General features: G+C 49.5%; 24 non-coding genes across 24 annotated transcripts; all 24 read right to left on the minus strand.

The window, feature by feature from the left end:
* Positions 1–484: 484 nt before the first annotated feature.
* Positions 485–603, minus strand: LOC135490142 (5S ribosomal RNA). Its single transcript, XR_010447356.1, has one exon. It is a non-coding gene; the product is annotated as a 5S ribosomal RNA (ribosomal RNA).
* An 899-nt stretch (positions 604–1502) lies between these two features.
* On the minus strand, positions 1503–1621 carry LOC135490144 (5S ribosomal RNA). The gene has a single exon (XR_010447358.1). It is a non-coding gene; the product is annotated as a 5S ribosomal RNA (ribosomal RNA).
* Positions 1622–2523: 902 nt separating this feature from the next.
* On the minus strand, positions 2524–2642 carry LOC135490145 (5S ribosomal RNA). The gene has a single exon (XR_010447359.1). It is a non-coding gene; the product is annotated as a 5S ribosomal RNA (ribosomal RNA).
* Positions 2643–3542: 900 nt separating this feature from the next.
* LOC135490146 (5S ribosomal RNA) lies at positions 3543–3661 on the minus strand. The gene has a single exon (XR_010447360.1). It is a non-coding gene; the product is annotated as a 5S ribosomal RNA (ribosomal RNA).
* Positions 3662–4562: 901 nt separating this feature from the next.
* LOC135490147 (5S ribosomal RNA) lies at positions 4563–4681 on the minus strand. The gene has a single exon (XR_010447361.1). It is a non-coding gene; the product is annotated as a 5S ribosomal RNA (ribosomal RNA).
* Positions 4682–5579: 898 nt separating this feature from the next.
* LOC135490148 (5S ribosomal RNA) lies at positions 5580–5698 on the minus strand. Its single transcript, XR_010447362.1, has one exon. It is a non-coding gene; the product is annotated as a 5S ribosomal RNA (ribosomal RNA).
* A 900-nt stretch (positions 5699–6598) lies between these two features.
* LOC135490419 (5S ribosomal RNA) lies at positions 6599–6717 on the minus strand. The gene has a single exon (XR_010447622.1). It is a non-coding gene; the product is annotated as a 5S ribosomal RNA (ribosomal RNA).
* A 904-nt stretch (positions 6718–7621) lies between these two features.
* On the minus strand, positions 7622–7740 carry LOC135490149 (5S ribosomal RNA). The gene has a single exon (XR_010447363.1). It is a non-coding gene; the product is annotated as a 5S ribosomal RNA (ribosomal RNA).
* An 895-nt stretch (positions 7741–8635) lies between these two features.
* LOC135490150 (5S ribosomal RNA) lies at positions 8636–8754 on the minus strand. Its single transcript, XR_010447364.1, has one exon. It is a non-coding gene; the product is annotated as a 5S ribosomal RNA (ribosomal RNA).
* Positions 8755–9653: 899 nt separating this feature from the next.
* LOC135490151 (5S ribosomal RNA) lies at positions 9654–9772 on the minus strand. The gene has a single exon (XR_010447365.1). It is a non-coding gene; the product is annotated as a 5S ribosomal RNA (ribosomal RNA).
* Positions 9773–10667: 895 nt separating this feature from the next.
* LOC135490152 (5S ribosomal RNA) lies at positions 10668–10786 on the minus strand. The gene has a single exon (XR_010447366.1). It is a non-coding gene; the product is annotated as a 5S ribosomal RNA (ribosomal RNA).
* An 898-nt stretch (positions 10787–11684) lies between these two features.
* On the minus strand, positions 11685–11803 carry LOC135490153 (5S ribosomal RNA). Its single transcript, XR_010447367.1, has one exon. It is a non-coding gene; the product is annotated as a 5S ribosomal RNA (ribosomal RNA).
* An 898-nt stretch (positions 11804–12701) lies between these two features.
* LOC135490155 (5S ribosomal RNA) lies at positions 12702–12820 on the minus strand. Its single transcript, XR_010447369.1, has one exon. It is a non-coding gene; the product is annotated as a 5S ribosomal RNA (ribosomal RNA).
* An 899-nt stretch (positions 12821–13719) lies between these two features.
* LOC135490157 (5S ribosomal RNA) lies at positions 13720–13838 on the minus strand. Its single transcript, XR_010447370.1, has one exon. It is a non-coding gene; the product is annotated as a 5S ribosomal RNA (ribosomal RNA).
* Positions 13839–14738: 900 nt separating this feature from the next.
* LOC135490158 (5S ribosomal RNA) lies at positions 14739–14857 on the minus strand. Its single transcript, XR_010447371.1, has one exon. It is a non-coding gene; the product is annotated as a 5S ribosomal RNA (ribosomal RNA).
* Positions 14858–15757: 900 nt separating this feature from the next.
* On the minus strand, positions 15758–15876 carry LOC135490159 (5S ribosomal RNA). The gene has a single exon (XR_010447372.1). It is a non-coding gene; the product is annotated as a 5S ribosomal RNA (ribosomal RNA).
* Positions 15877–16773: 897 nt separating this feature from the next.
* Positions 16774–16892, minus strand: LOC135490160 (5S ribosomal RNA). The gene has a single exon (XR_010447373.1). It is a non-coding gene; the product is annotated as a 5S ribosomal RNA (ribosomal RNA).
* Positions 16893–17790: 898 nt separating this feature from the next.
* On the minus strand, positions 17791–17909 carry LOC135490162 (5S ribosomal RNA). The gene has a single exon (XR_010447375.1). It is a non-coding gene; the product is annotated as a 5S ribosomal RNA (ribosomal RNA).
* An 898-nt stretch (positions 17910–18807) lies between these two features.
* Positions 18808–18926, minus strand: LOC135490163 (5S ribosomal RNA). The gene has a single exon (XR_010447376.1). It is a non-coding gene; the product is annotated as a 5S ribosomal RNA (ribosomal RNA).
* An 898-nt stretch (positions 18927–19824) lies between these two features.
* Positions 19825–19943, minus strand: LOC135490164 (5S ribosomal RNA). Its single transcript, XR_010447377.1, has one exon. It is a non-coding gene; the product is annotated as a 5S ribosomal RNA (ribosomal RNA).
* An 895-nt stretch (positions 19944–20838) lies between these two features.
* LOC135490443 (5S ribosomal RNA) lies at positions 20839–20957 on the minus strand. Its single transcript, XR_010447645.1, has one exon. It is a non-coding gene; the product is annotated as a 5S ribosomal RNA (ribosomal RNA).
* An 897-nt stretch (positions 20958–21854) lies between these two features.
* Positions 21855–21973, minus strand: LOC135490165 (5S ribosomal RNA). The gene has a single exon (XR_010447378.1). It is a non-coding gene; the product is annotated as a 5S ribosomal RNA (ribosomal RNA).
* An 895-nt stretch (positions 21974–22868) lies between these two features.
* Positions 22869–22987, minus strand: LOC135490166 (5S ribosomal RNA). The gene has a single exon (XR_010447379.1). It is a non-coding gene; the product is annotated as a 5S ribosomal RNA (ribosomal RNA).
* An 898-nt stretch (positions 22988–23885) lies between these two features.
* Positions 23886–24004, minus strand: LOC135490168 (5S ribosomal RNA). The gene has a single exon (XR_010447381.1). It is a non-coding gene; the product is annotated as a 5S ribosomal RNA (ribosomal RNA).
* Positions 24005–24010: the final 6 nt, after the last annotated feature.

Consider the following 24010-nt stretch of genomic DNA (forward strand, 5'->3'; position numbering starts at 1 on the left):
TTCCACGCCGGTCTGAACTCAAAAAGCGTCCTAGTATAAACGCTTGGAAGCCAGTAGGCCTGCGCAGTGTTGGGCGGGGGGGGGGAGAGAGGGGAGGGATGATTTTCGACGGGCTTTAACCCGCGAATCACCTTTTTGACCGCAACGGTTAATTTGAGCCCCAAAACCACACAAGCAAGCCAATTTGACTGAAACTTAATCATTTTCATCACTTTAAACACACCTTATTCTCAATATAAGAAGAAGTATATTTGAAATGGAAAATAACATTCAACTGGTATGGTGAGACCACCCATTCGTCTCAAACGGAACTATAACCGCGAGCTGATTGGTTAAATACAGGTGCGGGACCTACAGGCCGGCCCCCTGGCTGCCATTTCCATTTCGCAAAATTCGATGGCCACCACATAAGGTAGCCTACATTTTCATTTTAACAATCGTACAAGGGAAGAAGAAACAAAATGATTGGGACATGAAGAGAAAAAGTCTACAACACGCGGTATTCCGAGGCGGTCACCCATCCACGTACTAACCACGCTCGACGTTGCTTGGCTTCGGTGATCGGACGAGAACCGGTGTTTTCAACGTGATATGGTCGTAGACATTAGAGGCGGCGATGCGTAGGTTACATATAATATCACTGCGCCTACTATAATGCGTCATATTTTGTGGTCAGAGGCATTATGTATGCCTACGTCACAGCTTCGTCGCATTACAGATGTGGTTGGGGCGCCCATTACACGACGGAGTCTACGCGTAGACATACAGTTCACGCAGGCTCGCACTGAAACAATACGGACGCACATTCAAGAACTGCACGCAGACCAACATCAGAAGAAGAGAGTGCCGACTGGACATCAAAGACGCCAACGGTTGGCAAGGTGTCTCATCACTAGGAACGCAGCGTGACGACACGAGCTCTGACGTCACGAGCAGACTACTCCGAGGCTCCCTGACGTCATGAGAGACGCCAGCGCCATCTCCCGAATCAGGACTGACGTCACTAGCAGCAACTTCCACGCCGGTCTGAACTCAAAAAGCGTCCTAGTATAAACGCTTGGAAGCCAGTAGGCCTGCGCAGTGTTGGGCGGGGGGGGGGGGGGGGAGGGGGGGGGGATGATTTTCGACGGGCTTTAACCCGCGAATCACCTTTTTGACCGCAACGGTTAATTTGAGCCCCAAAACCACACAAGCAAGCCAATTTGACTGAAACTTAATCATTTTCATCACTTTAAACACACCTTATTCTCAATATAAGAAGAAGTATATTTGAAATGGAAAATAACATTCAACTGGTATGGTGAGACCACCCATTCGTCTCAAACGGAACTATAACCGCGAGCTGATTGGTTAAATACAGGTGCGGGACCTACAGGCCGGCCCCCTGGCTGCCATTTCCATTTCGCAAAATTCGATGGCCACCACATAAGGTAGCCTACATTTTCATTTTAACAATCGTACAAGGGAAGAAGAAACAAAATGATTGGGACATGAAGAGAAAAAGTCTACAACACGCGGTATTCCGAGGCGGTCACCCATCCACGTACTAACCACGCTCGACGTTGCTTGGCTTCGGTGATCGGACGAGAACCGGTGTTTTCAACGTGATATGGTCGTAGACATTAGAGGCGGCGATGCGTAGGTTACTTATAATATCACTGCGCCTACTATAATGCGTCATATTTTGTGGTCAGAGGCATTATGTATGCCTACGTCACAGCTTCGTCGCATTACAGATGTGGTTGGGGCGCCCATTACACGACGGAGTCTACGCGTAGACATACAGTTCACGCAGGCTCGCACTGAAACAGAAACGGACGCACATTCAAGAACTGCACGCAGACCAACATCGGAAGAAGAGAGTGCCGACTGGACATCAAAGACGCCAACGGTTGGCAAGGTGTCTCATCACTAGGAACGCAGCGTGACGTCACGAGCTCTGACGTCACGAGCAGACTACTCCGAGGCTCCCTGACGTCATGAGAGACGCCAGCGCCATCTCCCGAATCAGGACTGACGTCACTAGCAGCAACTTCCACGCCGGTCTGAACTCAAAAAGCGTCCTAGTATAAACGCTTGGAAGCCAGTAGGCCTGCGCAGTGTTGGGCGGGGGGGGGGGGGGGGAGAGAGGGGAGGGATGATTTTCGACGGGCTTTAACCCGCGAATCACCTTTTTGACCGCAACGGTTAATTTGAGCCCCAAAACCACACAAGCAAGCCAATTTGACTGAAACTTAATCATTTTCATCACTTTAAACACACCTTATTCTCAATATAAGAAGAAGTATATTTGAAATGGAAAATAACATTCAACTGGTATGGTGAGACCACCCATTCGTCTCAAACGGAACTATAACCGCGAGCTGATTGGTTAAATACAGGTGCGGGACCTACAGGCCGGCCCCCTGGCTGCCATTTCCATTTCGCAAAATTCGATGGCCACCACATAAGGTAGCCTACATTTTCATTTTAACAATCGTACAAGGGAAGAAGAAACAAAATGATTGGGACATGAAGAGAAAAAGTCTACAACACGCGGTATTCCGAGGCGGTCACCCATCCACGTACTAACCACGCTCGACGTTGCTTGGCTTCGGTGATCGGACGAGAACCGGTGTTTTCAACGTGATATGGTCGTAGACATTAGAGGCGGCGATGCGTAGGTTACTTATAATATCACTGCGCCTACTATAATGCGTCATATTTTGTGGTCAGAGGCATTATGTATGCCTACGTCACAGCTTCGTCGCATTACAGATGTGGTTGGGGCGCCCATTACACGACGGAGTCTACGCGTAGACATACAGTTCACGCAGGCTCGCACTGAAACAGAAACGGACGCACATTCAAGAACTGCACGCAGACCAACATCGGAAGAAGAGAGTGCCGACTGGACATCAAAGACGCCAACGGTTGGCAAGGTGTCTCATCACTAGGAACGCAGCGTGACGTCACGAGCTCTGACATCACGAGCAGACTACTCCGAGGCTCCCTTACGTCATGAGAGACGCCAGCGCCATCTCCCGAATCAGGACTGACGTCACTAGCAGCAACTTCCACGCCGGTCTGAACTCAAAAAGCGTCCTAGTATAAACGCTTGGAAGCCAGTAGGCCTGCGCAGTGTTGGGCGGGGGGGGGGGGGGAGAGAGGGGAGGGATGATTTTCGACGGGCTTTAACCCGCGAATCACCTTTTTGACCGCAACGGTTAATTTGAGCCCCAAAACCACACAAGCAAGCCAATTTGACTGAAACTTAATCATTTTCATCACTTTAAACACACCTTATTCTCAATATAAGAAGAAGTATATTTGAAATGGAAAATAACATTCAACTGGTATGGTGAGACCACCCATTCGTCTCAAACGGAACTATAACCGCGAGCTGATTGGTTAAATACAGGTGCGGGACCTACAGGCCGGCCCCCTGGCTGCCATTTCCATTTCGCAAAATTCGATGGCCACCACATCAGGTAGCCTACATTTTCATTTTAACAATCGTACAAGGGAAGAAGAAACAAAATGATTGGGACATGAAGAGAAAAAGTCTACAACACGCGGTATTCCGAGGCGGTCACCCATCCACGTACTAACCACGCTCGACGTTGCTTGGCTTCGGTGATCGGACGAGAACCGGTGTTTTCAACGTGATATGGTCGTAGACATTAGAGGCGGCGATGCGTAGGTTACTTATAATATCACTGCGCCTACTATAATGCGTCATATTTTGTGGTCAGAGGCATTATGTATGCCTACGTCACAGCTTCGTCGCATTACAGATGTGGTTGGGGCGCCCATTACACGACGGAGTCTACGCGTAGACATACAGTTCACGCAGGCTCGCACTGAAACAGAAACGGACGCACATTCAAGAACTGCACGCAGACCAACATCGGAAGAAGAGAGTGCCGACTGGACATCAAAGACGCCAACGGTTGGCAAGGTGTCTCATCACTAGGAACGCAGCGTGACGTCACGAGCTCTGACGTCACGAGCAGACTACTCCGAGGCTCCCTGACGTCATGAGAGACGCCAGCGCCATCTCCCGAATCAGGACTGACGTCACTAGCAGCAACTTCCACGCCGGTCTGAACTCAAAAAGCGTCCTAGTATAAACGCTTGGAAGCCAGTAGGCCTGCGCAGTGTTGGGCGGGGGGGGGGGGGGGAGAGAGGGGAGGGATGATTTTCGACGGGCTTTAACCCGCGAATCACCTTTTTGACCGCAACGGTTAATTTGAGCCCCAAAACCACACAAGCAAGCCAATTTGACTGAAACTTAATCATTTTCATCACTTTAAACACACCTTATTCTCAATATAAGAATAAGTATATTTGAAATGGAAAATAACATTCAACTGGTATGGTGAGACCACCCATTCGTCTCAAACGGAACTATAACCGCGAGCTGATTGGTTAAATACAGGTGCGGGACCTACAGGCCGGCCCCCTGGCTGCCATTTCCATTTCGCAAAATTCGATGGCCACCACATAAGGTAGCCTACATTTTCATTTTAACAATCGTACAAGGGAAGAAGAAACAAAATGATTGGGACATGAAGAGAAAAAGTCTACAACACGCGGTATTCCGAGGCGGTCACCCATCCACGTACTAACCACGCTCGACGTTGCTTGGCTTCGGTGATCGGACGAGAACCGGTGTTTTCAACGTGATATGGTCGTAGACATTAGAGGCGGCGATGCGTAGGTTACTTATAATATCACTGCGCCTACTATAATGCGTCATATTTTGGGGTCAGAGGCATTATGTATGCCTACGTCACAGCTTCGTCGCATTACAGATGTGGTTGGGGCGCCCATTACACGACGGAGTCTACGCGTAGACATACAGTTCACGCAGGCTCGCACTGAAACAGAAACGGACGCACATTCAAGAACTGCACGCAGACCAACATCGGAACAAGAGAGTGCCGACTGGACATCAAAGACGCCAACGGTTGGCAAGGTGTCTCATCACTAGGAACGCAGCGTGACGTCACGAGCTCTGACGTCACGAGCAGACTACTCCGAGGCTCCCTGACGTCATGAGAGACGCCAGCGCCATCTCCCGAATCAGGACTGACGTCACTAGCAGCAACTTCCACGCCGGTCTGAACTCAAAAAGCGTCCTAGTATAAACGCTTGGAAGCCAGTAGGCCTGCGCAGTGTTGGGCGGGGGGGGGGGGAGAGAGGGAAGGGATGATTTTCGACGGGCTTTAACCCGCGAATCACCTTTTTGACCGCAACGGTTAATTTGAGCCCCAAAACCACACAAGCAAGCCAATTTGACTGAAACTTAATCATTTTCATCACTTTAAACACACCTTATTCTCAATATAAGAAGAAGTATATTTGAAATGGAAAATAACATTCAACTGGTATGGTGAGACCACCCATTCGTCTCAAACGGAACTATAACCGCGAGCTGATTGGTTAAATACAGGTGCGGGACCTACAGGCCGGCCCCCTGGCTGCCATTTCCATTTCGCAAAATTCGATGGCCACCACATAAGGTAGCCTACATTTTCATTTTAACAATCGTACAAGGGAAGAAGAAACAAAATGATTGGGACATGAAGAGAAAAAGTCTACAACACGCGGTATTCCGAGGCGGTCACCCATCCACGTACTAACCACGCTCGACGTTGCTTGGCTTCGGTGATCGGACGAGAACCGGTGTTTTCAACGTGATATGGTCGTAGACATTTGAGGCGGCGATGCGTAGGTTACTTATAATATCACTGCGCCTACTATAATGCGTCATATTTTGTGGTCAGAGGCATTATGTATGCCTACGTCACAGCTTCGTCGCATTACAGATGTGGTTGGGGCGCCCATTACACGACGGAGTCTACGCGTAGACATACAGTTCACGCAGGCTCGCACTGAAACAGAAACGGACGCACATTCAAGAACTGCACGCAGACCAACATCGGAAGAAGAGAGTGCCGACTGGACATCAAAGACGCCAACGGTTGGCAAGGTGTCTCATCACTAGGAACGCAGCGTGACGTCACGAGCTCTGACGTCACGAGCAGACTACTCCGAGGCTCCCTGACGTCATGAGAGACGCCAGCGCCATCTCCCGAATCAGGACTGACGTCACTAGCAGCAACTTCCACGCCGGTCTGAACTCAAAAAGCGTCCTAATATAAACGCTTGGAAGCCAGTAGGCCTGCGCAGTGTTGGGCGGGGGGGGGGGGGGAGAGAGGGGAGGGATGATTTTCGACGGGCTTTAACCCGCGAATCACCTTTTTGACCGCAACGGTTAATTTGAGCCCCAAAACCACACAAGCAAGCCAATTTGACTGAAACTTAATCATTTTCATCACTTTAAACACACCTTATTCTCAATATAAGAAGAAGTATATTTGAAATGGAAAATAACATTCAACTGGTATGGTGAGACCACCCATTCGTCTCAAACGGAACTATAACCGCGAGCTGATTGGTTAAATACAGGTGCGGGACCTACAGGCCGGCCCCCTGGCTGCCATTTCCATTTCGCAAAATTCGATGGCCACCACATAAGGTAGCCTACATTTTCATTTTAACAATCGTACAAGGGAAGAAGAAACAAAATGATTGGGACATGAAGAGAAAAAGTCTACAACACGCGGTATTCCGAGGCGGTCACCCATCCACGTACTAATCACGCTCGACGTTGCTTGGCTTCGGTGATCGGACGAGAACCGGTGTTTTCAACGTGATATGGTCGTAGACATTAGAGGCGGCGATGCGTAGGTTACTTATAATATCACTGCGCCTACTATAATGCGTCATATTTTGTGGTCAGAGGCATTATGTATGCCTACGTCACAGCTTCGTCGCATTACAGATGTGGTTGGGGCGCCCATTACACGACGGAGTCTACGCGTAGACATACAGTTCACGCAGGCTCGCACTGAAACAGAAACGGACGCACATTCAAGAACTGCACGCAGACCAACATCGGAAGAAGAGAGTGCCGACTGGACATCAAAGACGCCAACGGTTGGCAAGGTGTCTCATCACTAGGAACGCAGCGTGACGTCACGAGCTCTGACGTCACGAGCAGACTACTCCGAGGCTCCCTGACGTCATGAGAGACGCCAGCGCCATCTCCCGAATCAGGACTGACGTCACTAGCAGCAACTTCCACGCCGGTCTGAACTCAAAAAGCGTCCTAGTATAAACGCTTGGAAGCCAGTAGGCCTGCGCAGTGTTGGGCGGGGGGGGGGGGGGGGGGGGAGGGGGGGGGGATGATTTTCGACGGGCTTTAACCCGCGAATCACCTTTTTGACCGCAACGGTTAATTTGAGCCCCAAAACCACACAAGCAAGCCAATTTGACTGAAACTTAATCATTTTCATCACTTTAAACACACCTTATTCTCAATATAAGAAGAAGTATATTTGAAATGGAAAATAACATTCAACTGGTATGGTGAGACCACCCATTCGTCTCAAACGGAACTATAACCGCGAGCTGATTGGTTAAATACAGGTGCGGGACCTACAGGCCGGCCCCCTGGCTGCCATTTCCATTTCGCAAAATTCGATGGCCACCACATAAGGTAGCCTACATTTTCATTTTAACAATCGTACAAGGGAAGAAGAAACAAAATGATTGGGACATGAAGAGAAAAAGTCTACAACACGCGGTATTCCGAGGCGGTCACCCATCCACGTACTAACCACGCTCGACGTTGCTTGGCTTCGGTGATCGGACGAGAACCGGTGTTTTCAACGTGATATGGTCGTAGACATTAGAGGCGGCGATGCGTAGGTTACTTATAATATCACTGCGCCTACTATAATGCGTCATATTTTGTGGTCAGAGGCATTATGTATGCCTACGTCACAGCTTCGTCGCATTACAGATGTGGTTGGGGCGCCCATTACACGACGGAGTCTACGCGTAGACATACAGTTCACGCAGGCTCGCACTGAAACAGAAACGGACGCACATTCAAGAACTGCACGCAGACCAACATCGGAAGAAGAGAGTGCCGACTGGACATCAAAGACGCCAACGGTTGGCAAGGTGTCTCATCACTAGGAACGCAGCGTGACGTCACGAGCTCTGACGTCACGAGCAGACTACTCCGAGGCTCCCTGACGTCATGAGAGACGCCAGCGCCATCTCCCGAATCAGGACTGACGTCACTAGCAGCAACTTCCACGCCGGTCTGAACTCAAAAAGCGTCCTAGTATAAACGCTTGGAAGCCAGTAGGCCTGCGCAGTGTTGGGCGGGGGGGGGAGAGAGGGGAGGGATGATTTTCGACGGGCTTTAACCCGCGAATCACCTTTTTGACCGCAACGGTTAATTTGAGCCCCAAAACCACACAAGCAAGCCAATTTGACTGAAACTTAATCATTTTCATCACTTTAAACACACCTTATTCTCAATATAAGAAGAAGTATATTTGAAATGGAAAATAACATTCAACTGGTATGGTGAGACCACCCATTCGTCTCAAACGGAACTATAACCGCGAGCTGATTGGTTAAATACAGGTGCGGGACCTACAGGGCGGCCCCCTGGCTGCCATTTCCATTTCGCAAAATTCGATGGCCACCACATAAGGTAGCCTACATTTTCATTTTAACAATCGTACAAGGGAAGAAGAAACAAAATGATTGGGACATGAAGAGAAAAAGTCTACAACACGCGGTATTCCGAGGCGGTCACCCATCCACGTACTAACCACGCTCGACGTTGCTTGGCTTCGGTGATCGGACGAGAACCGGTGTTTTCAACGTGATATGGTCGTAGACATTAGAGGCGGCGATGCGTAGGTTACTTATAATATCACTGCGCCTACTATAATGCGTCATATTTTGTGGTCAGAGGCATTATGTATGCCTACGTCACAGCTTCGTCGCATTACAGATGTGGTTGGGGCGCCCATTACACGACGGAGTCTACGCGTAGACATACAGTTCACGCAGGCTCGCACTGAAACAGAAACGGACGCACATTCAAGAACTGCACGCAGACCAACATCGGAAGAAGAGAGTGCCGACTGGACATCAAAGACGCCAACGGTTGGCAAGGTGTCTCATCACTAGGAACGCAGCGTGACGTCACGAGCTCTGACGTCACGAGCAGACTACTCCGAGGCTCCCTGACGTCATGAGAGACGCCAGCGCCATCTCCCGAATCAGGACTGACGTCACTAGCAGCAACTTCCACGCCGGTCTGAACTCAAAAAGCGTCCTAGTATAAACGCTTGGAAGCCAGTAGGCCTGCGCAGTGTTGGGCGGGGGGGGGGGGGAGAGAGGGGAGGGATGATTTTCGACGGGCTTTAACCCGCGAATCACCTTTTTGACCGCAACGGTTAATTTGAGCCCCAAAACCACACAAGCAAGCCAATTTGACTGAAACTTAATCATTTTCATCACTTTAAACACACCTTATTCTCAATATAAGAAGAAGTATATTTGAAATGGAAAATAACATTCAACTGGTATGGTGAGACCACCCATTCGTCTCAAACGGAACTATAACCGCGAGCTGATTGGTTAAATACAGGTGCGGGACCTACAGGCCGGCCCCCTGGCTGCCATTTCCATTTCGCAAAATTCGATGGCCACCACATAAGGTAGCCGACATTTTCATTTTAACAATCGTACAAGGGAAGAAGAAACAAAATGATTGGGACATGAAGAGAAAAAGTCTACAACACGCGGTATTCCGAGGCGGTCACCCATCCACGTACTAACCACGCTCGACGTTGCTTGGCTTCGGTGATCGGACGAGAACCGGTGTTTTCAACGTGATATGGTCGTAGACATTAGAGGCGGCGATGCGTAGGTTACTTATAATATCACTGCGCCTACTATAATGCGTCATATTTTGTGGTCAGAGGCATTATGTATGCCTACGTCACAGCTTCGTCGCATTACAGATGTGGTTGGGGCGCCCATTACACGACGGAGTCTACGCGTAGACATACAGTTCACGCAGGCTCGCACTGAAACAGAAACGGACGCACATTCAAGAACTGCACGCAGACCAACATCGGAAGAAGAGAGTGCCGACTGGACATCAAAGACGCCAACGGTTGGCAAGGTGTCTCATCACTAGGAACGCAGCGTGACGTCACGAGCTCTGACGTCACGAGCAGACTACTCCGAGGCTCCCTGACGTCATGAGAGACGCCAGCGCCATCTCCCGAATCAGGACTGACGTCACTAGCAGCAACTTCCACGCCGGTCTGAACTCAAAAAGCGTCCTAGTATAAACGCTTGGAAGCCAGTAGGCCTGCGCAGTGTTGGGCGGGGGGGGGAGAGAGGGGAGGGATGATTTTCGACGGGCTTTAACCCGCGAATCACCTTTTTGACCGCAACGGTTAATTTGAGCCCCAAAACCACACAAGCAAGCCAATTTGACTGAAACTTAATCATTTTCATCACTTTAAACACACCTTATTCTCAATATAAGAAGAAGTATATTTGAAATGGAAAATAACATTCAACTGGTATGGTGAGACCACCCATTCGTCTCAAACGGAACTATAACCGCGAGCTGATTGGTTAAATACAGGTGCGGGACCTACAGGCCGGCCCCCTGGCTGCCATTTCCATTTCGCAAAATTCGATGGCCACCACATAAGGTAGCCGACATTTTCATTTTAACAATCGTACAAGGGAAGAAGAAACAAAATGATTGGGACATGAAGAGAAAAAGTCTACAACACGCGGTATTCCGAGGCGGTCACCCATCCACGTACTAACCACGCTCGACGTTGCTTGGCTTCGGTGATCGGACGAGAACCGGTGTTTTCAACGTGATATGGTCGTAGACATTAGAGGCGGCGATGCGTAGGTTACTTATAATATCACTGCGCCTACTATAATGCGTCATATTTTGTGGTCAGAGGCATTATGTATGCCTACGTCACAGCTTCGTCGCATTACAGATGTGGTTGGGGCGCCCATTACACGACGGAGTCTACGCGTAGACATACAGTTCACGCAGGCTCGCACTGAAACAGAAACGGACGCACATTCAAGAACTGCACGCAGACCAACATCGGAAGAAGAGAGTGCCGACTGGACATCAAAGACGCCAACGGTTGGCAAGGTGTCTCATCACTAGGAACGCAGCGTGACGTCACGAGCTCTGACGTCACGAGCAGACTACTCCGAGGCTCCCTGACGTCATGAGAGACGCCAGCGCCATCTCCCGAATCAGGACTGACGTCACTAGCAGCAACTTCCACGCCGGTCTGAACTCAAAAAGCGTCCTAGTATAAACGCTTGGAAGCCAGTAGGCCTGCGCAGTGTTGGGCGGGGGGGGGGGGAGAGAGGGGAGGGATGATTTTCGACGGGCTTTAACCCGCGAATCACCTTTTTGACCGCAACGGTTAATTTGAGCCCCAAAACCACACAAGCAAGCCAATTTGACTGAAACTTAATCATTTTCATCACTTTAAACACACCTTATTCTCAATATAAGAAGAAGTATATTTGAAATGGAAAATAACATTCAACTGGTATGGTGAGACCACCCATTCGTCTCAAACGGAACTATAACCGCGAGCTGATTGGTTAAATACAGGTGCGGGACCTACAGGCCGGCCCCCTGGCTGCCATTTCCTTTTCGCAAAATTCGATGGCCACCACATAAGGTAGCCTACATTTTCATTTTAACAATCGTACAAGGGAAGAAGAAACAAAATGATTGGGACATGAAGAGAAAAAGTCTACAACACGCGGTATTCCGAGGCGGTCACCCATCCACGTACTAACCACGCTCGACGTTGCTTGGCTTCGGTGATCGGACGAGAACCGGTGTTTTCAACGTGATATGGTCGTAGACATTAGAGGCGGCGATGCGTAGGTTACTTATAATATCACTGCGCCTACTATAATGCGTCATATTTTGTGGTCAGAGGCATTATGTATGCCTACGTCACAGCTTCGTCGCATTACAGATGTGGTTGGGGCGCCCATTACACGACGGAGTCTACGCGTAGACATACAGTTCACGCAGGCTCGCACTGAAACAGAAACGGACGCACATTCAAGAACTGCACGCAGACCAACATCGGAAGAAGAGAGTGCCGACTGGACATCAAAGACGCCAACGGTTGGCAAGGTGTCTCATCACTAGGAACGCAGCGTGACGTCACGAGCTCTGACGTCACGAGCAGACTACTCCGAGGCTCCCTGACGTCATGAGAGACGCCAGCGCCATCTCCCGAATCAGGACTGACGTCACTAGCAGCAACTTCCACGCCGGTCTGAACTCAAAAAGCGTCCTAGTATAAACGCTTGGAAGCCAGTAGGCCTGCGCAGTGTTGGGCGGGGGGGGGGGGAGAGAGGGGAGGGATGATTTTCGACGGGCTTTAACCCGCGAATCACCTTTTTGACCGCAACGGTTAATTTGAGCCCCAAAACCACACAAGCAAGCCAATTTGACTGAAACTTAATCATTTTCATCACTTTAAACACACCTTATTCTCAATATAAGAAGAAGTATATTTGAAATGGAAAATAACATTCAACTGGTATGGTGAGACCACCCATTCGTCTCAAACGGAACTATAACCGCGAGCTGATTGGTTAAATACAGGTGCGGGACCTACAGGCCGGCCCCCTGGCTGCCATTTCCATTTCGCAAAATTCGATGGCCACCACATAAGGTAGCCTACATTTTCATTTTAACAATCGTACAAGGGAAGAAGAAACAAAATGATTGGGACATGAAGAGAAAAAGTCTACAACACGCGGTATTCCGAGGCGGTCACCCATCCACGTACTAACCACGCTCGACGTTGCTTGGCTTCGGTGATCGGACGAGAACCGGTGTTTTCAACGTGATATGGTCGTAGACATTAGAGGCGGCGATGCGTAGGTTACTTATAATATCACTGCGCCTACTATAATGCGTCATATTTTGTGGTCAGAGGCATTATGTATGCCTACGTCACAGCTTCGTCGCATTACAGATGTGGTTGGGGCGCCCATTACACGACGGAGTCTACGCGTAGACATACAGTTCACGCAGGCTCGCACTGAAACAGAAACGGACGCACATTCAAGAACTGCACGCAGACCAACATCGGAAGAAGAGAGTGCCGACTGGACATCAAAGACGCCAACGGTTGGCAAGGTGTCTCATCACTAGGAACGCAGCGTGACGTCACGAGCTCTGACGTCACGAGCAGACTACTCCGAGGCTCCCTGACGTCATGAGAGACGCCAGCGCCATCTCCCGAATCAGGACTGACGTCACTAGCAGCAACTTCCACGCCGGTCTGAACTCAAAAAGCGTCCTAGTATAAACGCTTGGAAGCCAGTAGGCCTGCGCAGTGTTGGGCGGGGGGGGGGGGGAGAGAGGGGAGGGATGATTTTCGACGGGCTTTAACCCGCGAATCACCTTTTTGACCGCAACGGTTAATTTGAGCCCTAAAACCACACAAGCAAGCCAATTTGACTGAAACTTAATCATTTTCATCACTTTAAACACACCTTATTCTCAATATAAGAAGAAGTATATTTGAAATGGAAAATAACATTCAACTGGTATGGTGAGACCACCCATTCGTCTCAAACGGAACTATAACCGCGAGCTGATTGGTTAAATACAGGTGCGGGACCTACAGGCCGGCCCCCTGGCTGCCATTTCCATTTCGCAAAATTCGATGGTCACCACATAAGGTAGCCTACATTTTCATTTTAACAATCGTACAAGGGAAGAAGAAACAAAATGATTGGGACATGAAGAGAAAAAGTCTACAACACGCGGTATTCCGAGGCGGTCACCCATCCACGTACTAACCACGCTCGACGTTGCTTGGCTTCGGTGATCGGACGAGAACCGGTGTTTTCAACGTGATATGGTCGTAGACATTAGAGGCGGCGATGCGTAGGTTACTTATAATATCACTGCGCCTACTATAATGCGTCATATTTTGTGGTCAGAGGCATTATGTATGCCTACGTCACAGCTTCGTCGCATTACAGATGTGGTTGGGGCGCCCATTACACGACGGAGTCTACGCGTAGACATACAGTTCACGCAGGCTCGCACTGAAACAGAAACGGAAGCACATTCAAGAACTGCACGCAGACCAACATCGGAAGAAGAGAGTGCCGACTGGACATCAAAGACGCCAACGGTTGGCAAGGTGTCTCATCACTAGGAACGCAGCGTGACGTCACGAGCTCTGACGTCACGAGCAGACTACTCCGAGGCTCCCTGACGTCATGAGAGACGCCAGCGCCATCTCCCGAATCAGGACTGACGTCACTAGCAGCAACTTCCACGCCGGTCTGAACTCAAAAAGCGTCCTAGTATAAACGCTTGGAAGCCAGTAGGCCTGCGCAGTGTTGGGCGGGGGGGGGGGGGGAGAGAGGGGAGGGATGATTTTCGACGGGCTTTAACCCGCGAATCACCTTTTTGACCGCAACGGTTAATTTGAGCCCCAAAACCACACAAGCAAGCCAATTTGACTGAAACTTAATCATTTTCATCACTTTAAACACACCTTATTCTCAATATAAGAAGAAGTATATTTGAAATGGAAAATAACATTCAACTGGTATGGTGAGACCACCCATTCGTCTCAAACGGAACTATAACCGCGAGCTGATTGCTTAAATACAGGTGCGGGACCTACAGGCCGGCCCCCTGGCTGCCATTTCCATTTCGCAAAATTCGATGGCCACCACATAAGGTAGCCTACATTTTCATTTTAACAATCGTACAAGGGAAGAAGAAACAAAATGATTGGGACATGAAGAGAAAAAGTCTACAACACGCGGTATTCCGAGGCGGTCACCCATCCACGTACTAACCACGCTCGACGTTGCTTGGCTTCGGTGATCGGACGAGAACCGGTGTTTTCAACGTGATATGGTCGTAGACATTAGAGGCGGCGATGCGTAGGTTACTTATAATATCACTGCGCCTACTATAATGCGTCATATTTTGTGGTCAGAGGCATTATGTATGCCTACGTCACAGCTTCGTTGCATTACAGATGTGGTTGGGGCGCCCATTACACGACGGAGTCTACGCGTAGACATACAGTTCACGCAGGCTCGCACTGAAACAGAAACGGACGCACATTCAAGAACTGCACGCAGACCAACATCGGAAGAAGAGAGTGCCGACTGGACATCAAAGACGCCAACGGTTGGCAAGGTGTCTTATCACTAGGAACGCAGCGTGACGTCACGAGCTCTGACGTCACGAGCAGACTACTCCGAGGCTCCCTGACGTCATGAGAGACGCCAGCGCCATCTCCCGAATCAGGACTGACGTCACTAGCAGCAACTTCCACGCCGGTCTGAACTCAAAAAGCGTCCTAGTATAAACGCTTGGAAGCCAGGAGGCCTGCGCAGTGTTGGGCGGGGGGGGGGGGGGAGAGAGGGGAGGGATGATTTTCGACGGGCTTTAACCCGCGAATCACCTTTTTGACCGCAACGGTTAATTTGAGCCCCAAAACCACACAAGCAAGCCAATTTGACTGAAACTTAATCATTTTCATCACTTTAAACACACCTTATTCTCAATATAAGAAGAAGTATATTTGAAATGGAAAATAACATTCAACTGGTATGGTGAGACCACCCATTCGTCTCAAACGGAACTATAACCGCGAGCTGATTGGTTAAATACAGGTGCGGGACCTACAGGCCGGCCCCCTGGCTGCCATTTCCATTTCGCAAAATTCGATGGCCACCACATAAGGTAGCCTACATTTTCATTTTAACAATCGTACAAGGGAAGAAGAAACAAAATGATTGGGACATGAAGAGAAAAAGTCTACAACACGCGGTATTCCGAGGCGGTCACCCATCCACGTACTAACCACGCTCGACGTTGCTTGGCTTCGGTGATCGGACGAGAACCGGTGTTTTCAACGTGATATGGTCGTAGACATTAGAGGCGGCGATGCGTAGGTTACTTATAATATCACTGCGCCTACTATAATGCGTCATATTTTGTGGTCAGAGGCATTATGTATGCCTACGTCACAGCTTCGTCGCATTACAGATGTGGTTGGGGCGCCCATTACACGACGGAGTCTACGCGTAGACATACAGTTCACGCAGGCTCGCACTGAAACAGAAACGGACGCACATTCAAGAACTGCACGCAGACCAACATCGGAAGAAGAGAGTGCCGACTGGACATCAAAGACGCCAACGGTTGGCAAGGTGTCTCATCACTAGGAACGCAGCGTGACGTCACGAGCTCTGACGTCCTGAGCAGACTACTCCGAGGCTCCCTGACGTCATGAGAGACGCCAGCGCCATCTCCCGAATCAGGACTGACGTCACTAGCAGCAACTTCCACGCCGGTCTGAACTCAAAAAGCGTCCTAGTATAAACGCTTGGAAGCCAGTAGGCCTGCGAAGTGTTGGGCGGGGGGGGGGGAGAGAGGGGAGGGATGATTTTCGACGGGCTTTAACCCGCGAATCACCTTTTTGACCGCAACGGTTAATTTGAGCCCCAAAACCACACAAGCAAGCCAATTTGACTGAAACTTAATCATTTTCATCACTTTAAACACACCTTATTCTCAATATAAGAAGAAGTATATTTGAAATGGAAAATAACATTCAACTGGTATGGTGAGACCACCCATTCGTCTCAAACGGAACTATAACCGCGAGCTGATTGGTTAAATACAGGTGCGGGACCTACAGGCCGGCCCCCTGGCTGCCATTTCCATTTCGCAAAATTCGATGGCCACCACATAAGGTAGCCTACATTTTCATTTTAACAATCGTACAAGGGAAGAAGAAACAAAATGATTGGGACATGAAGAGAAAAAGTCTACAACACGCGGTATTCCGAGGCGGTCACCCATCCACGTACTAACCACGCTCGACGTTGCTTGGCTTCGGTGATCGGACGAGAACCGGTGTTTTCAACGTGATATGGTCGTAGACATTAGAGGCGGCGATGCGTAGGTTACTTATAATATCACTGCGCCTACTATAATGCGTCATATTTTGTGGTCAGAGGCATTATGTATGCCTACGTCACAGCTTCGTCGCATTACAGATGTGGTTGGGGCGCCCATTACACGACGGAGTCTACGCGTAGACATACAGTTCACGCAGGCTCGCACTGAAACAGAAACGGACGCACATTCAGAACTGCACGCAGACCAACATCGGAAGAAGAGAGTGCCGACTGGACATCAAAGACGCCAACGGTTGGCAAGGTGTCTCATCACTAGGAACGCAGCGTGACGTCACGAGCTCTGACGTCACGAGCAGACTACTCCGAGGCTCCCTGACGTCATGAGAGACGCCAGCGCCATCTCCCGAATCAGGACTGACGTCACTAGCAGCAACTTCCACGCCGGTCTGAACTCAAAAAGCGTCCTAGTATAAACGCTTGGAAGCCAGTAGGCCTGCGCAGTGTTGGGCGGGGGGGGGGGGAGAGAGGGGAGGGATGATTTTCGACGGGCTTTAACCCGCGAATCACCTTTTTGACCGCAACGGTTAATTTGAGCCCCAAAAACCACACAAGCAAGCCAATTTGACTGAAACTTAATCATTTTCATCACTTTAAACACACCTTATTCTCAATATAAGAAGAAGTATATTTGAAATGGAAAATAACATTCAACTGGTATGGTGAGACCACCCATTCGTCTCAAACGGAACTATAACCGCGAGCTGATTGGTTAAATACAGGTGCGGGACCTACAGGCCGGCCCCCTGGCTGCCATTTCCATTTCGCAAAATTCGATGGCCACCACATAAGGTAGCCTACATTTTCATTTTAACAATCGTACAAGGGAAGAAGAAACAAAATGATTGGGACATGAAGAGAAAAAGTCTACAACACGCGGTATTCCGAGGCGGTCACCCATCCACGTACTAACCACGCTCGACGTTGCTTGGCTTCGGTGATCGGACGAGAACCGGTGTTTTCAACGTGATATGGTCGTAGACATTAGAGGCGGCGATGCGTAGGTTACTTATAATATCACTGCGCCTACTATAATGCGTCATATTTTGTGGTCAGAGGCATTATGTATGCCTACGTCACAGCTTCGTCGCATTACAGATGTGGTTGGGGCGCCCATTACACGACGGAGTCTACGCGTAGACATACAGTTCACGCAGGCTCGCACTGAAACAGAAACGGACGCACATTCAAGAACTGCACGCAGACCAACATCGGAAGAAGAGAGTGCCGACTGGACATCAAAGACGCCAACGGTTGGCAAGGTGTCTCATCACTAGGAACGCAGCGTGACGTCACGAGCTCTGACGTCACGAGCAGACTACTCCGAGGCTCCCTGACGTCATGAGAGACGCCAGCGCCATCTCCCGAATCAGGACTGACGTCACTAGCAGCAACTTCCACGCCGGTCTGAACTCAAAAAGCGTCCTAGTATAAACGCTTGGAAGCCAGTAGGCCTGCGCAGTGTTGGGCGGGGGGGGGGGGGAGAGAGGGGAGGGATGATTTTCGACGGGCTTTAACCCGCGAATCACCTTTTTGACCGCAACGGTTAATTTGAGCCCCAAAACCACACAAGCAAGCCAATTTGACTGAAACTTAATCATTTTCATCACTTTAACACACCTTATTCTCAATATAAGAAGAAGTATATTTGAAATGGAAAATAACATTCAACTGGTATGGTGAGACCACCCATTCGTCTCAAACGGAACTATAACCGCGAGCTGATTGGTTAAATACAGGTGCGGGACCTACAGGCCGGCCCCCTGGCTGCCATTTCCATTTCGCAAAATTCGATGGCCACCACATAAGGTAGCCTACATTTTCATTTTAACAATCGTACAAGGGAAGAAGAAACAGAATGATTGGGACATGAAGAGAAAAAGTCTACAACACGCGGTATTCCGAGGCGGTCACCCATCCACGTACTAACCACGCTCGACGTTGCTTGGCTTCGGTGATCGGACGAGAACCGGTGTTTTCAACGTGATATGGTCGTAGACATTAGAGGCGGCGATGCGTAGGTTACTTATAATATCACTGCGCCTACTATAATGCGTCATATTTTGTGGTCAGAGGCATTATGTATGCCTACGTCACAGCTTCGTCGCATTACAGATGTGGTTGGGGCGCCCATTACACGACGGAGTCTACGCGTAGACATACAGTTCACGCAGGCTCGCACTGAAACAGAAACGGACGCACATTCAAGAACTGCACGCAGACCAACATCGGAAGAAGAGAGTGCCGACTGGACATCAAAGACGCCAACGGTTGGCAAGGTGTCTCATCACTAGGAACGCAGCGTGACGTCACGAGCTCTGACGTCACGAGCAGACTACTCCGAGGCTCCCTGACGTCATGAGAGACGCCAGCGCCATCTCCCGAATCAGGACTGACGTCACTAGCAGCAACTTCCACGCCGGTCTGAACTCAAAAAGCGTCCTAGTATAAACGCTTGGAAGCCAGTAGGCCTGCGCAGTGTTGGGCGGGGGGGGGGGGAGAGAGGGGAGGGATGATTTTCGACGGGCTTTAACCCGCGAATCACCTTTTTGACCGCAACGGTTAATTTGAGCCCCAAAACCACACAAGCAAGCCAATTTGACTGAAACTTAATCATTTTCATCACTTTAAACACACCTTATTCTCAATATAAGAAGAAGTATATTTGAAATGGAAAATAACATTCAACTGGTATGGTGAGACCACCCATTCGTCTCAAACGGAACTATAACCGCGAGCTGATTGGTTAAATACAGGTGCGGGACCTACAGGCCGGCCCCCTGGCTGCCATTTCCATTTCGCAAAATTCGATGGCCACCACATAAGGTAGCCTACATTTTCATTTTAACAATCGTACAAGGGAAGAAGAAACAAAATGATTGGGACATGAAGAGAAAAAGTCTACAACACGCGGTATTCCGAGGCGGTCACCCATCCACGTACTAACCACGCTCGACGTTGCTTGGCTTCGGTGATCGGACGAGAACCGGTGTTTTCAACGTGATATGGTCGTAGACATTAGAGGCGGCGATGCGTAGGTTACTTATAATATCACTGCGCCTACTATAATGCGTCATATTTTGTGGTCAGAGGCATTATGTATGCCTACGTCACAGCTTCGTCGCATTACAGATGTGGTTGGGGCGCCCATTACACGACGGAGTCTACGCGTAGACATACAGTTCACGCAGGCTCGCACTGAAACAGAAACGGACGCACATTCAAGAACTGCACGCAGACCAACATCGGAAGAAGAGAGTGCCGACTGGACATCAAAGACGCCAACGGTTGGCAAGGTGTCTCATCACTAGGAACGCAGCGTGACGTCACGAGCTCTGACGTCCTGAGCAGACTACTCCGAGGCTCCCTGACGTCATGAGAGACGCCAGCGCCATCTCCCGAATCAGGACTGACGTCACTAGCAGCAACTTCCACGCCGGTCTGAACTCAAAAAGCGTCCTAGTATAAACGCTTGGAAGCCAGTAGGCCTGCGAAGTGTTGGGGGGGGGGGGGAGAGAGGGGAGGGATGATTTTCGACGGGCTTTAACCCGCGAATCACCTTTTTGACCGCAACGGTTAATTTGAGCCCCAAAACCACACAAGCAAGCCAATTTGACTGAAACTTAATCATTTTCATCACTTTAAACACACCTTATTCTCAATATAAGAAGAAGTATATTTGAAATGGAAAATAACATTCAACTGGTATGGTGAGACCACCCATTCGTCTCAAACGGAACTATAACCGCGAGCTGATTGGTTAAATACAGGTGCGGGACCTACAGGCCGGCCCCCTGGCTGCCATTTCCATTTCGCAAAATTCGATGGCCACCACATAAGGTAGCCTACATTTTCATTTTAACAATCGTACAAGGGAAGAAGAAACAAAATGATTGGGACATGAAGAGAAAAAGTCTACAACACGCGGTATTCCGAGGCGGTCACCCATCCACGTACTAACCACGCTCGACTTTGCTTGGCTTCGGTGATCGGACGAGAACCGGTGTTTTCAACGTGATATGGTCGTAGACATTAGAGGCGGCGATGCGTAGGTTACTTATAATATCACTGCGCCTACTATAATGCGTCATATTTTGTGGTCAGAGGCATTATGTATGCCTACGTCACAGCTTCGTCGCATTACAGATGTGGTTGGGGCGCCCATTACACGACGGAGTCTACGCGTAGACATACAGTTCACGCAGGCTCGCACTGAAACAGAAACGGACGCACATTCAAGAACTGCACGCAGACCAACATCGGAAGAAGAGAGTGCCGACTGGACATCAAAGACGCCAACGGTTGGCAAGGTGTCTCATCACTAGGAACGCAGCGTGACGTCAACGAGCTCTGACGTCACGAGCAGACTACTCCGAGGCTCCCTGACGTCATGAGAGACGCCAGCGCCATCTCCCGAATCAGGACTGACGTCACTAGCAGCAACTTCCACGCCGGTCTGAACTCAAAAAGCGTCCTAGTATAAACGCTTGGAAGCCAGTAGGCCTGCGCAGTGTTGGGCGGGGGGGGGGAGAGAGGGGAGGGATGATTTTCGACGGGCTTTAACCCGCGAATCACCTTTTTGACCGCAACGGTTAATTTGAGCCCCAAAACCACACAAGCAAGCCAATTTGACTGAAACTTAATCATTTTCATCACTTTAAACACACCTTATTCTCAATATAAGAAGAAGTATATTTGAAATGGAAAATAACATTCAACTGGTATGGTGAGACCACCCATTCGTCTCAAACGGAACTATAACCGCGAGCTGATTGGTTAAATACAGGTGCGGGACCTACAGGCCGGCCCCCTGGCTGCCATTTCCATTTCGCAAAATTCGATGGCCACCACATAAGGTAGCCTACATTTTCATTTTAACAATCGTACAAGGGAAGAAGAAACAAAATGATTGGGACATGAAGAGAAAAAGTCTACAACACGCGGTATTCCGAGGCGGTCACCCATCCACGTACTAACCACGCTCGACGTTGCTTGGCTTCGGTGATCGGACGAGAACCGGTGTTTTCAACGTGATATGGTCGTAGACATTAGAGGCGGCGATGCGTAGGTTACTTATAATATCACTGCGCCTACTATAATGCGTCATATTTTGTGGTCAGAGGCATTATGTATGCCTACGTCACAGCTTCGTCGCATTACAGATGTGGTTGGGGCGCCCATTACACGACGGAGTCTACGCGTAGACATACAGTTCACGCAGGCTCGCACTGAAACAGAAACGGACGCACATTCAAGAACTGCACGCAGACCAACATCGGAAGAAGAGAGTGCCGACTGGACATCAAAGACGCCAACGGTTGGCAAGGTGTCTCATCACTAGGAACGCAGCGTGACGTCACGAGCTCTGACGTCACGAGCAGACTACTCCGAGGCTCCCTGACGTCATGAGAGACGCCAGCGCCATCTCCCGAATCAGGACTGACGTCACTAGCAGCAACTTCCACGCCGGTCTGAACTCAAAAAGCGTCCTAGTATAAACGCTTGGAAGCCAGTAGGCCTGCGCAGTGTTGGGCGGGGGGGGGGAGAGAGGGGAGGGATGATTTTCGACGGGCTTTAACCCGCGAATCACCTTTTTGACCGCAACGGTTAATTTGAGCCCCAAAACCACACAAGCAAGCCAATTTGACTGAAACTTAATCATTTTCATCACTTTAACACACCTTATTCTCAATATTAGAAGAAGTATATTTGAAATGGAAAATAACATTCAACTGGTATGGTGAGACCACCCATTCGTCTCAAACGGAACTATAACCGCGAGCTGATTGGTTAAATACAGGTGCGGGACCTACAGGCCGGCCCCCTGGCTGCCATTTCCATTTCGCAAAATTCGATGGCCACCACATAAGGTAGCCTACATTTTCATTTTAACAATCGTACAAGGGAAGAAGAAACAAAATGATTGGGACATGAAGAGAAAAAGTCTACAACACGCGGTATTCCGAGGCGGTCACCCATCCACGTACTAACCACGCTCGACGTTGCTTGGCTTCGGTGATCGGACGAGAACCGGTGTTTTCAACGTGATATGGTCGTAGACATTAGAGGCGGCGATGCGTAGGTTACTTATAATATCACTGCGCCTACTATAATGCGTCATATTTTGTGGTCAGAGGCATTATGTATGCCTACGTCACAGCTTCGTCGCATTACAGATGTGGTTGGGGCGCCCATTACACGACGGAGTCTACGCGTAGACATACAGTTCACGCAGGCTCGCACTGAAACAGAAACGGACGCACATTCAAGAACTGCACGCAGACCAACATCGGAAGAAGAGAGTGCCGACTGGACATCAAAGACGCCAACGGTTGGCAAGGTGTCTCATCACTAGGAACGCAGCGTGACGTCACGAGCTCTGACGTCACGAGCAGACTACTCCGAGGCTCCCTGACGTCATGAGAGACGCCAGCGCCATCTCCCGAATCAGGACTGACGTCACTAGCAGCAACTTCCACGCCGGTCTGAACTCAAAAAGCGTCCTAGTATAAACGCTTGGAAGCCAGTAGGCCTGCGCAGTGTTGGGCGGGGGGGGGGGGAGAGAGGGGAGGGATGATTTTCGACGGGCTTTAACCCGCGAATCACCTTTTTGACCGCAACGGTTAATTTGAGCCCCAAAACCACACAAGCAAGCCAATTTGACTGAAACTTTATCATTTTCATCACTTTAAACACACCTTATTCTCAATATAAGAAGAAGTATATTTGAAATGGAAAATAACATTCAACTGGTATGGTGAGACCACCCATTCGTCTCAAACGGAACTATAACCGCGAGCTGATTGGTTAAATACAGGTGCGGGACCTACAGGCCGGCCCCCTGGCTGCCATTTCCATTTCGCAAAATTCGATGGCCACCACATAAGGTAGCCTACATTTTCATTTTAACAATCGTACAAGGGAAGAAGAAACAAAATGATTGGGACATGAAGAGAAAAAGTCTACAACACGCGGTATTCCGAGGCGGTCACCCATCCACGTACTAACCACGCTCGACGTTGCTTGGCTTCGGTGATCGGACGAGAACCGGTGTTTTCAACGTGATATGGTCGTAGACATTAGA

The sequence above is a fragment of the Lineus longissimus genome, chromosome 6 (genome assembly GCF_910592395.1).
Source record: "Lineus longissimus chromosome 6, tnLinLong1.2, whole genome shotgun sequence".
Classification (NCBI taxonomy): domain Eukaryota; kingdom Metazoa; phylum Nemertea; class Pilidiophora; order Heteronemertea; family Lineidae; genus Lineus; species Lineus longissimus.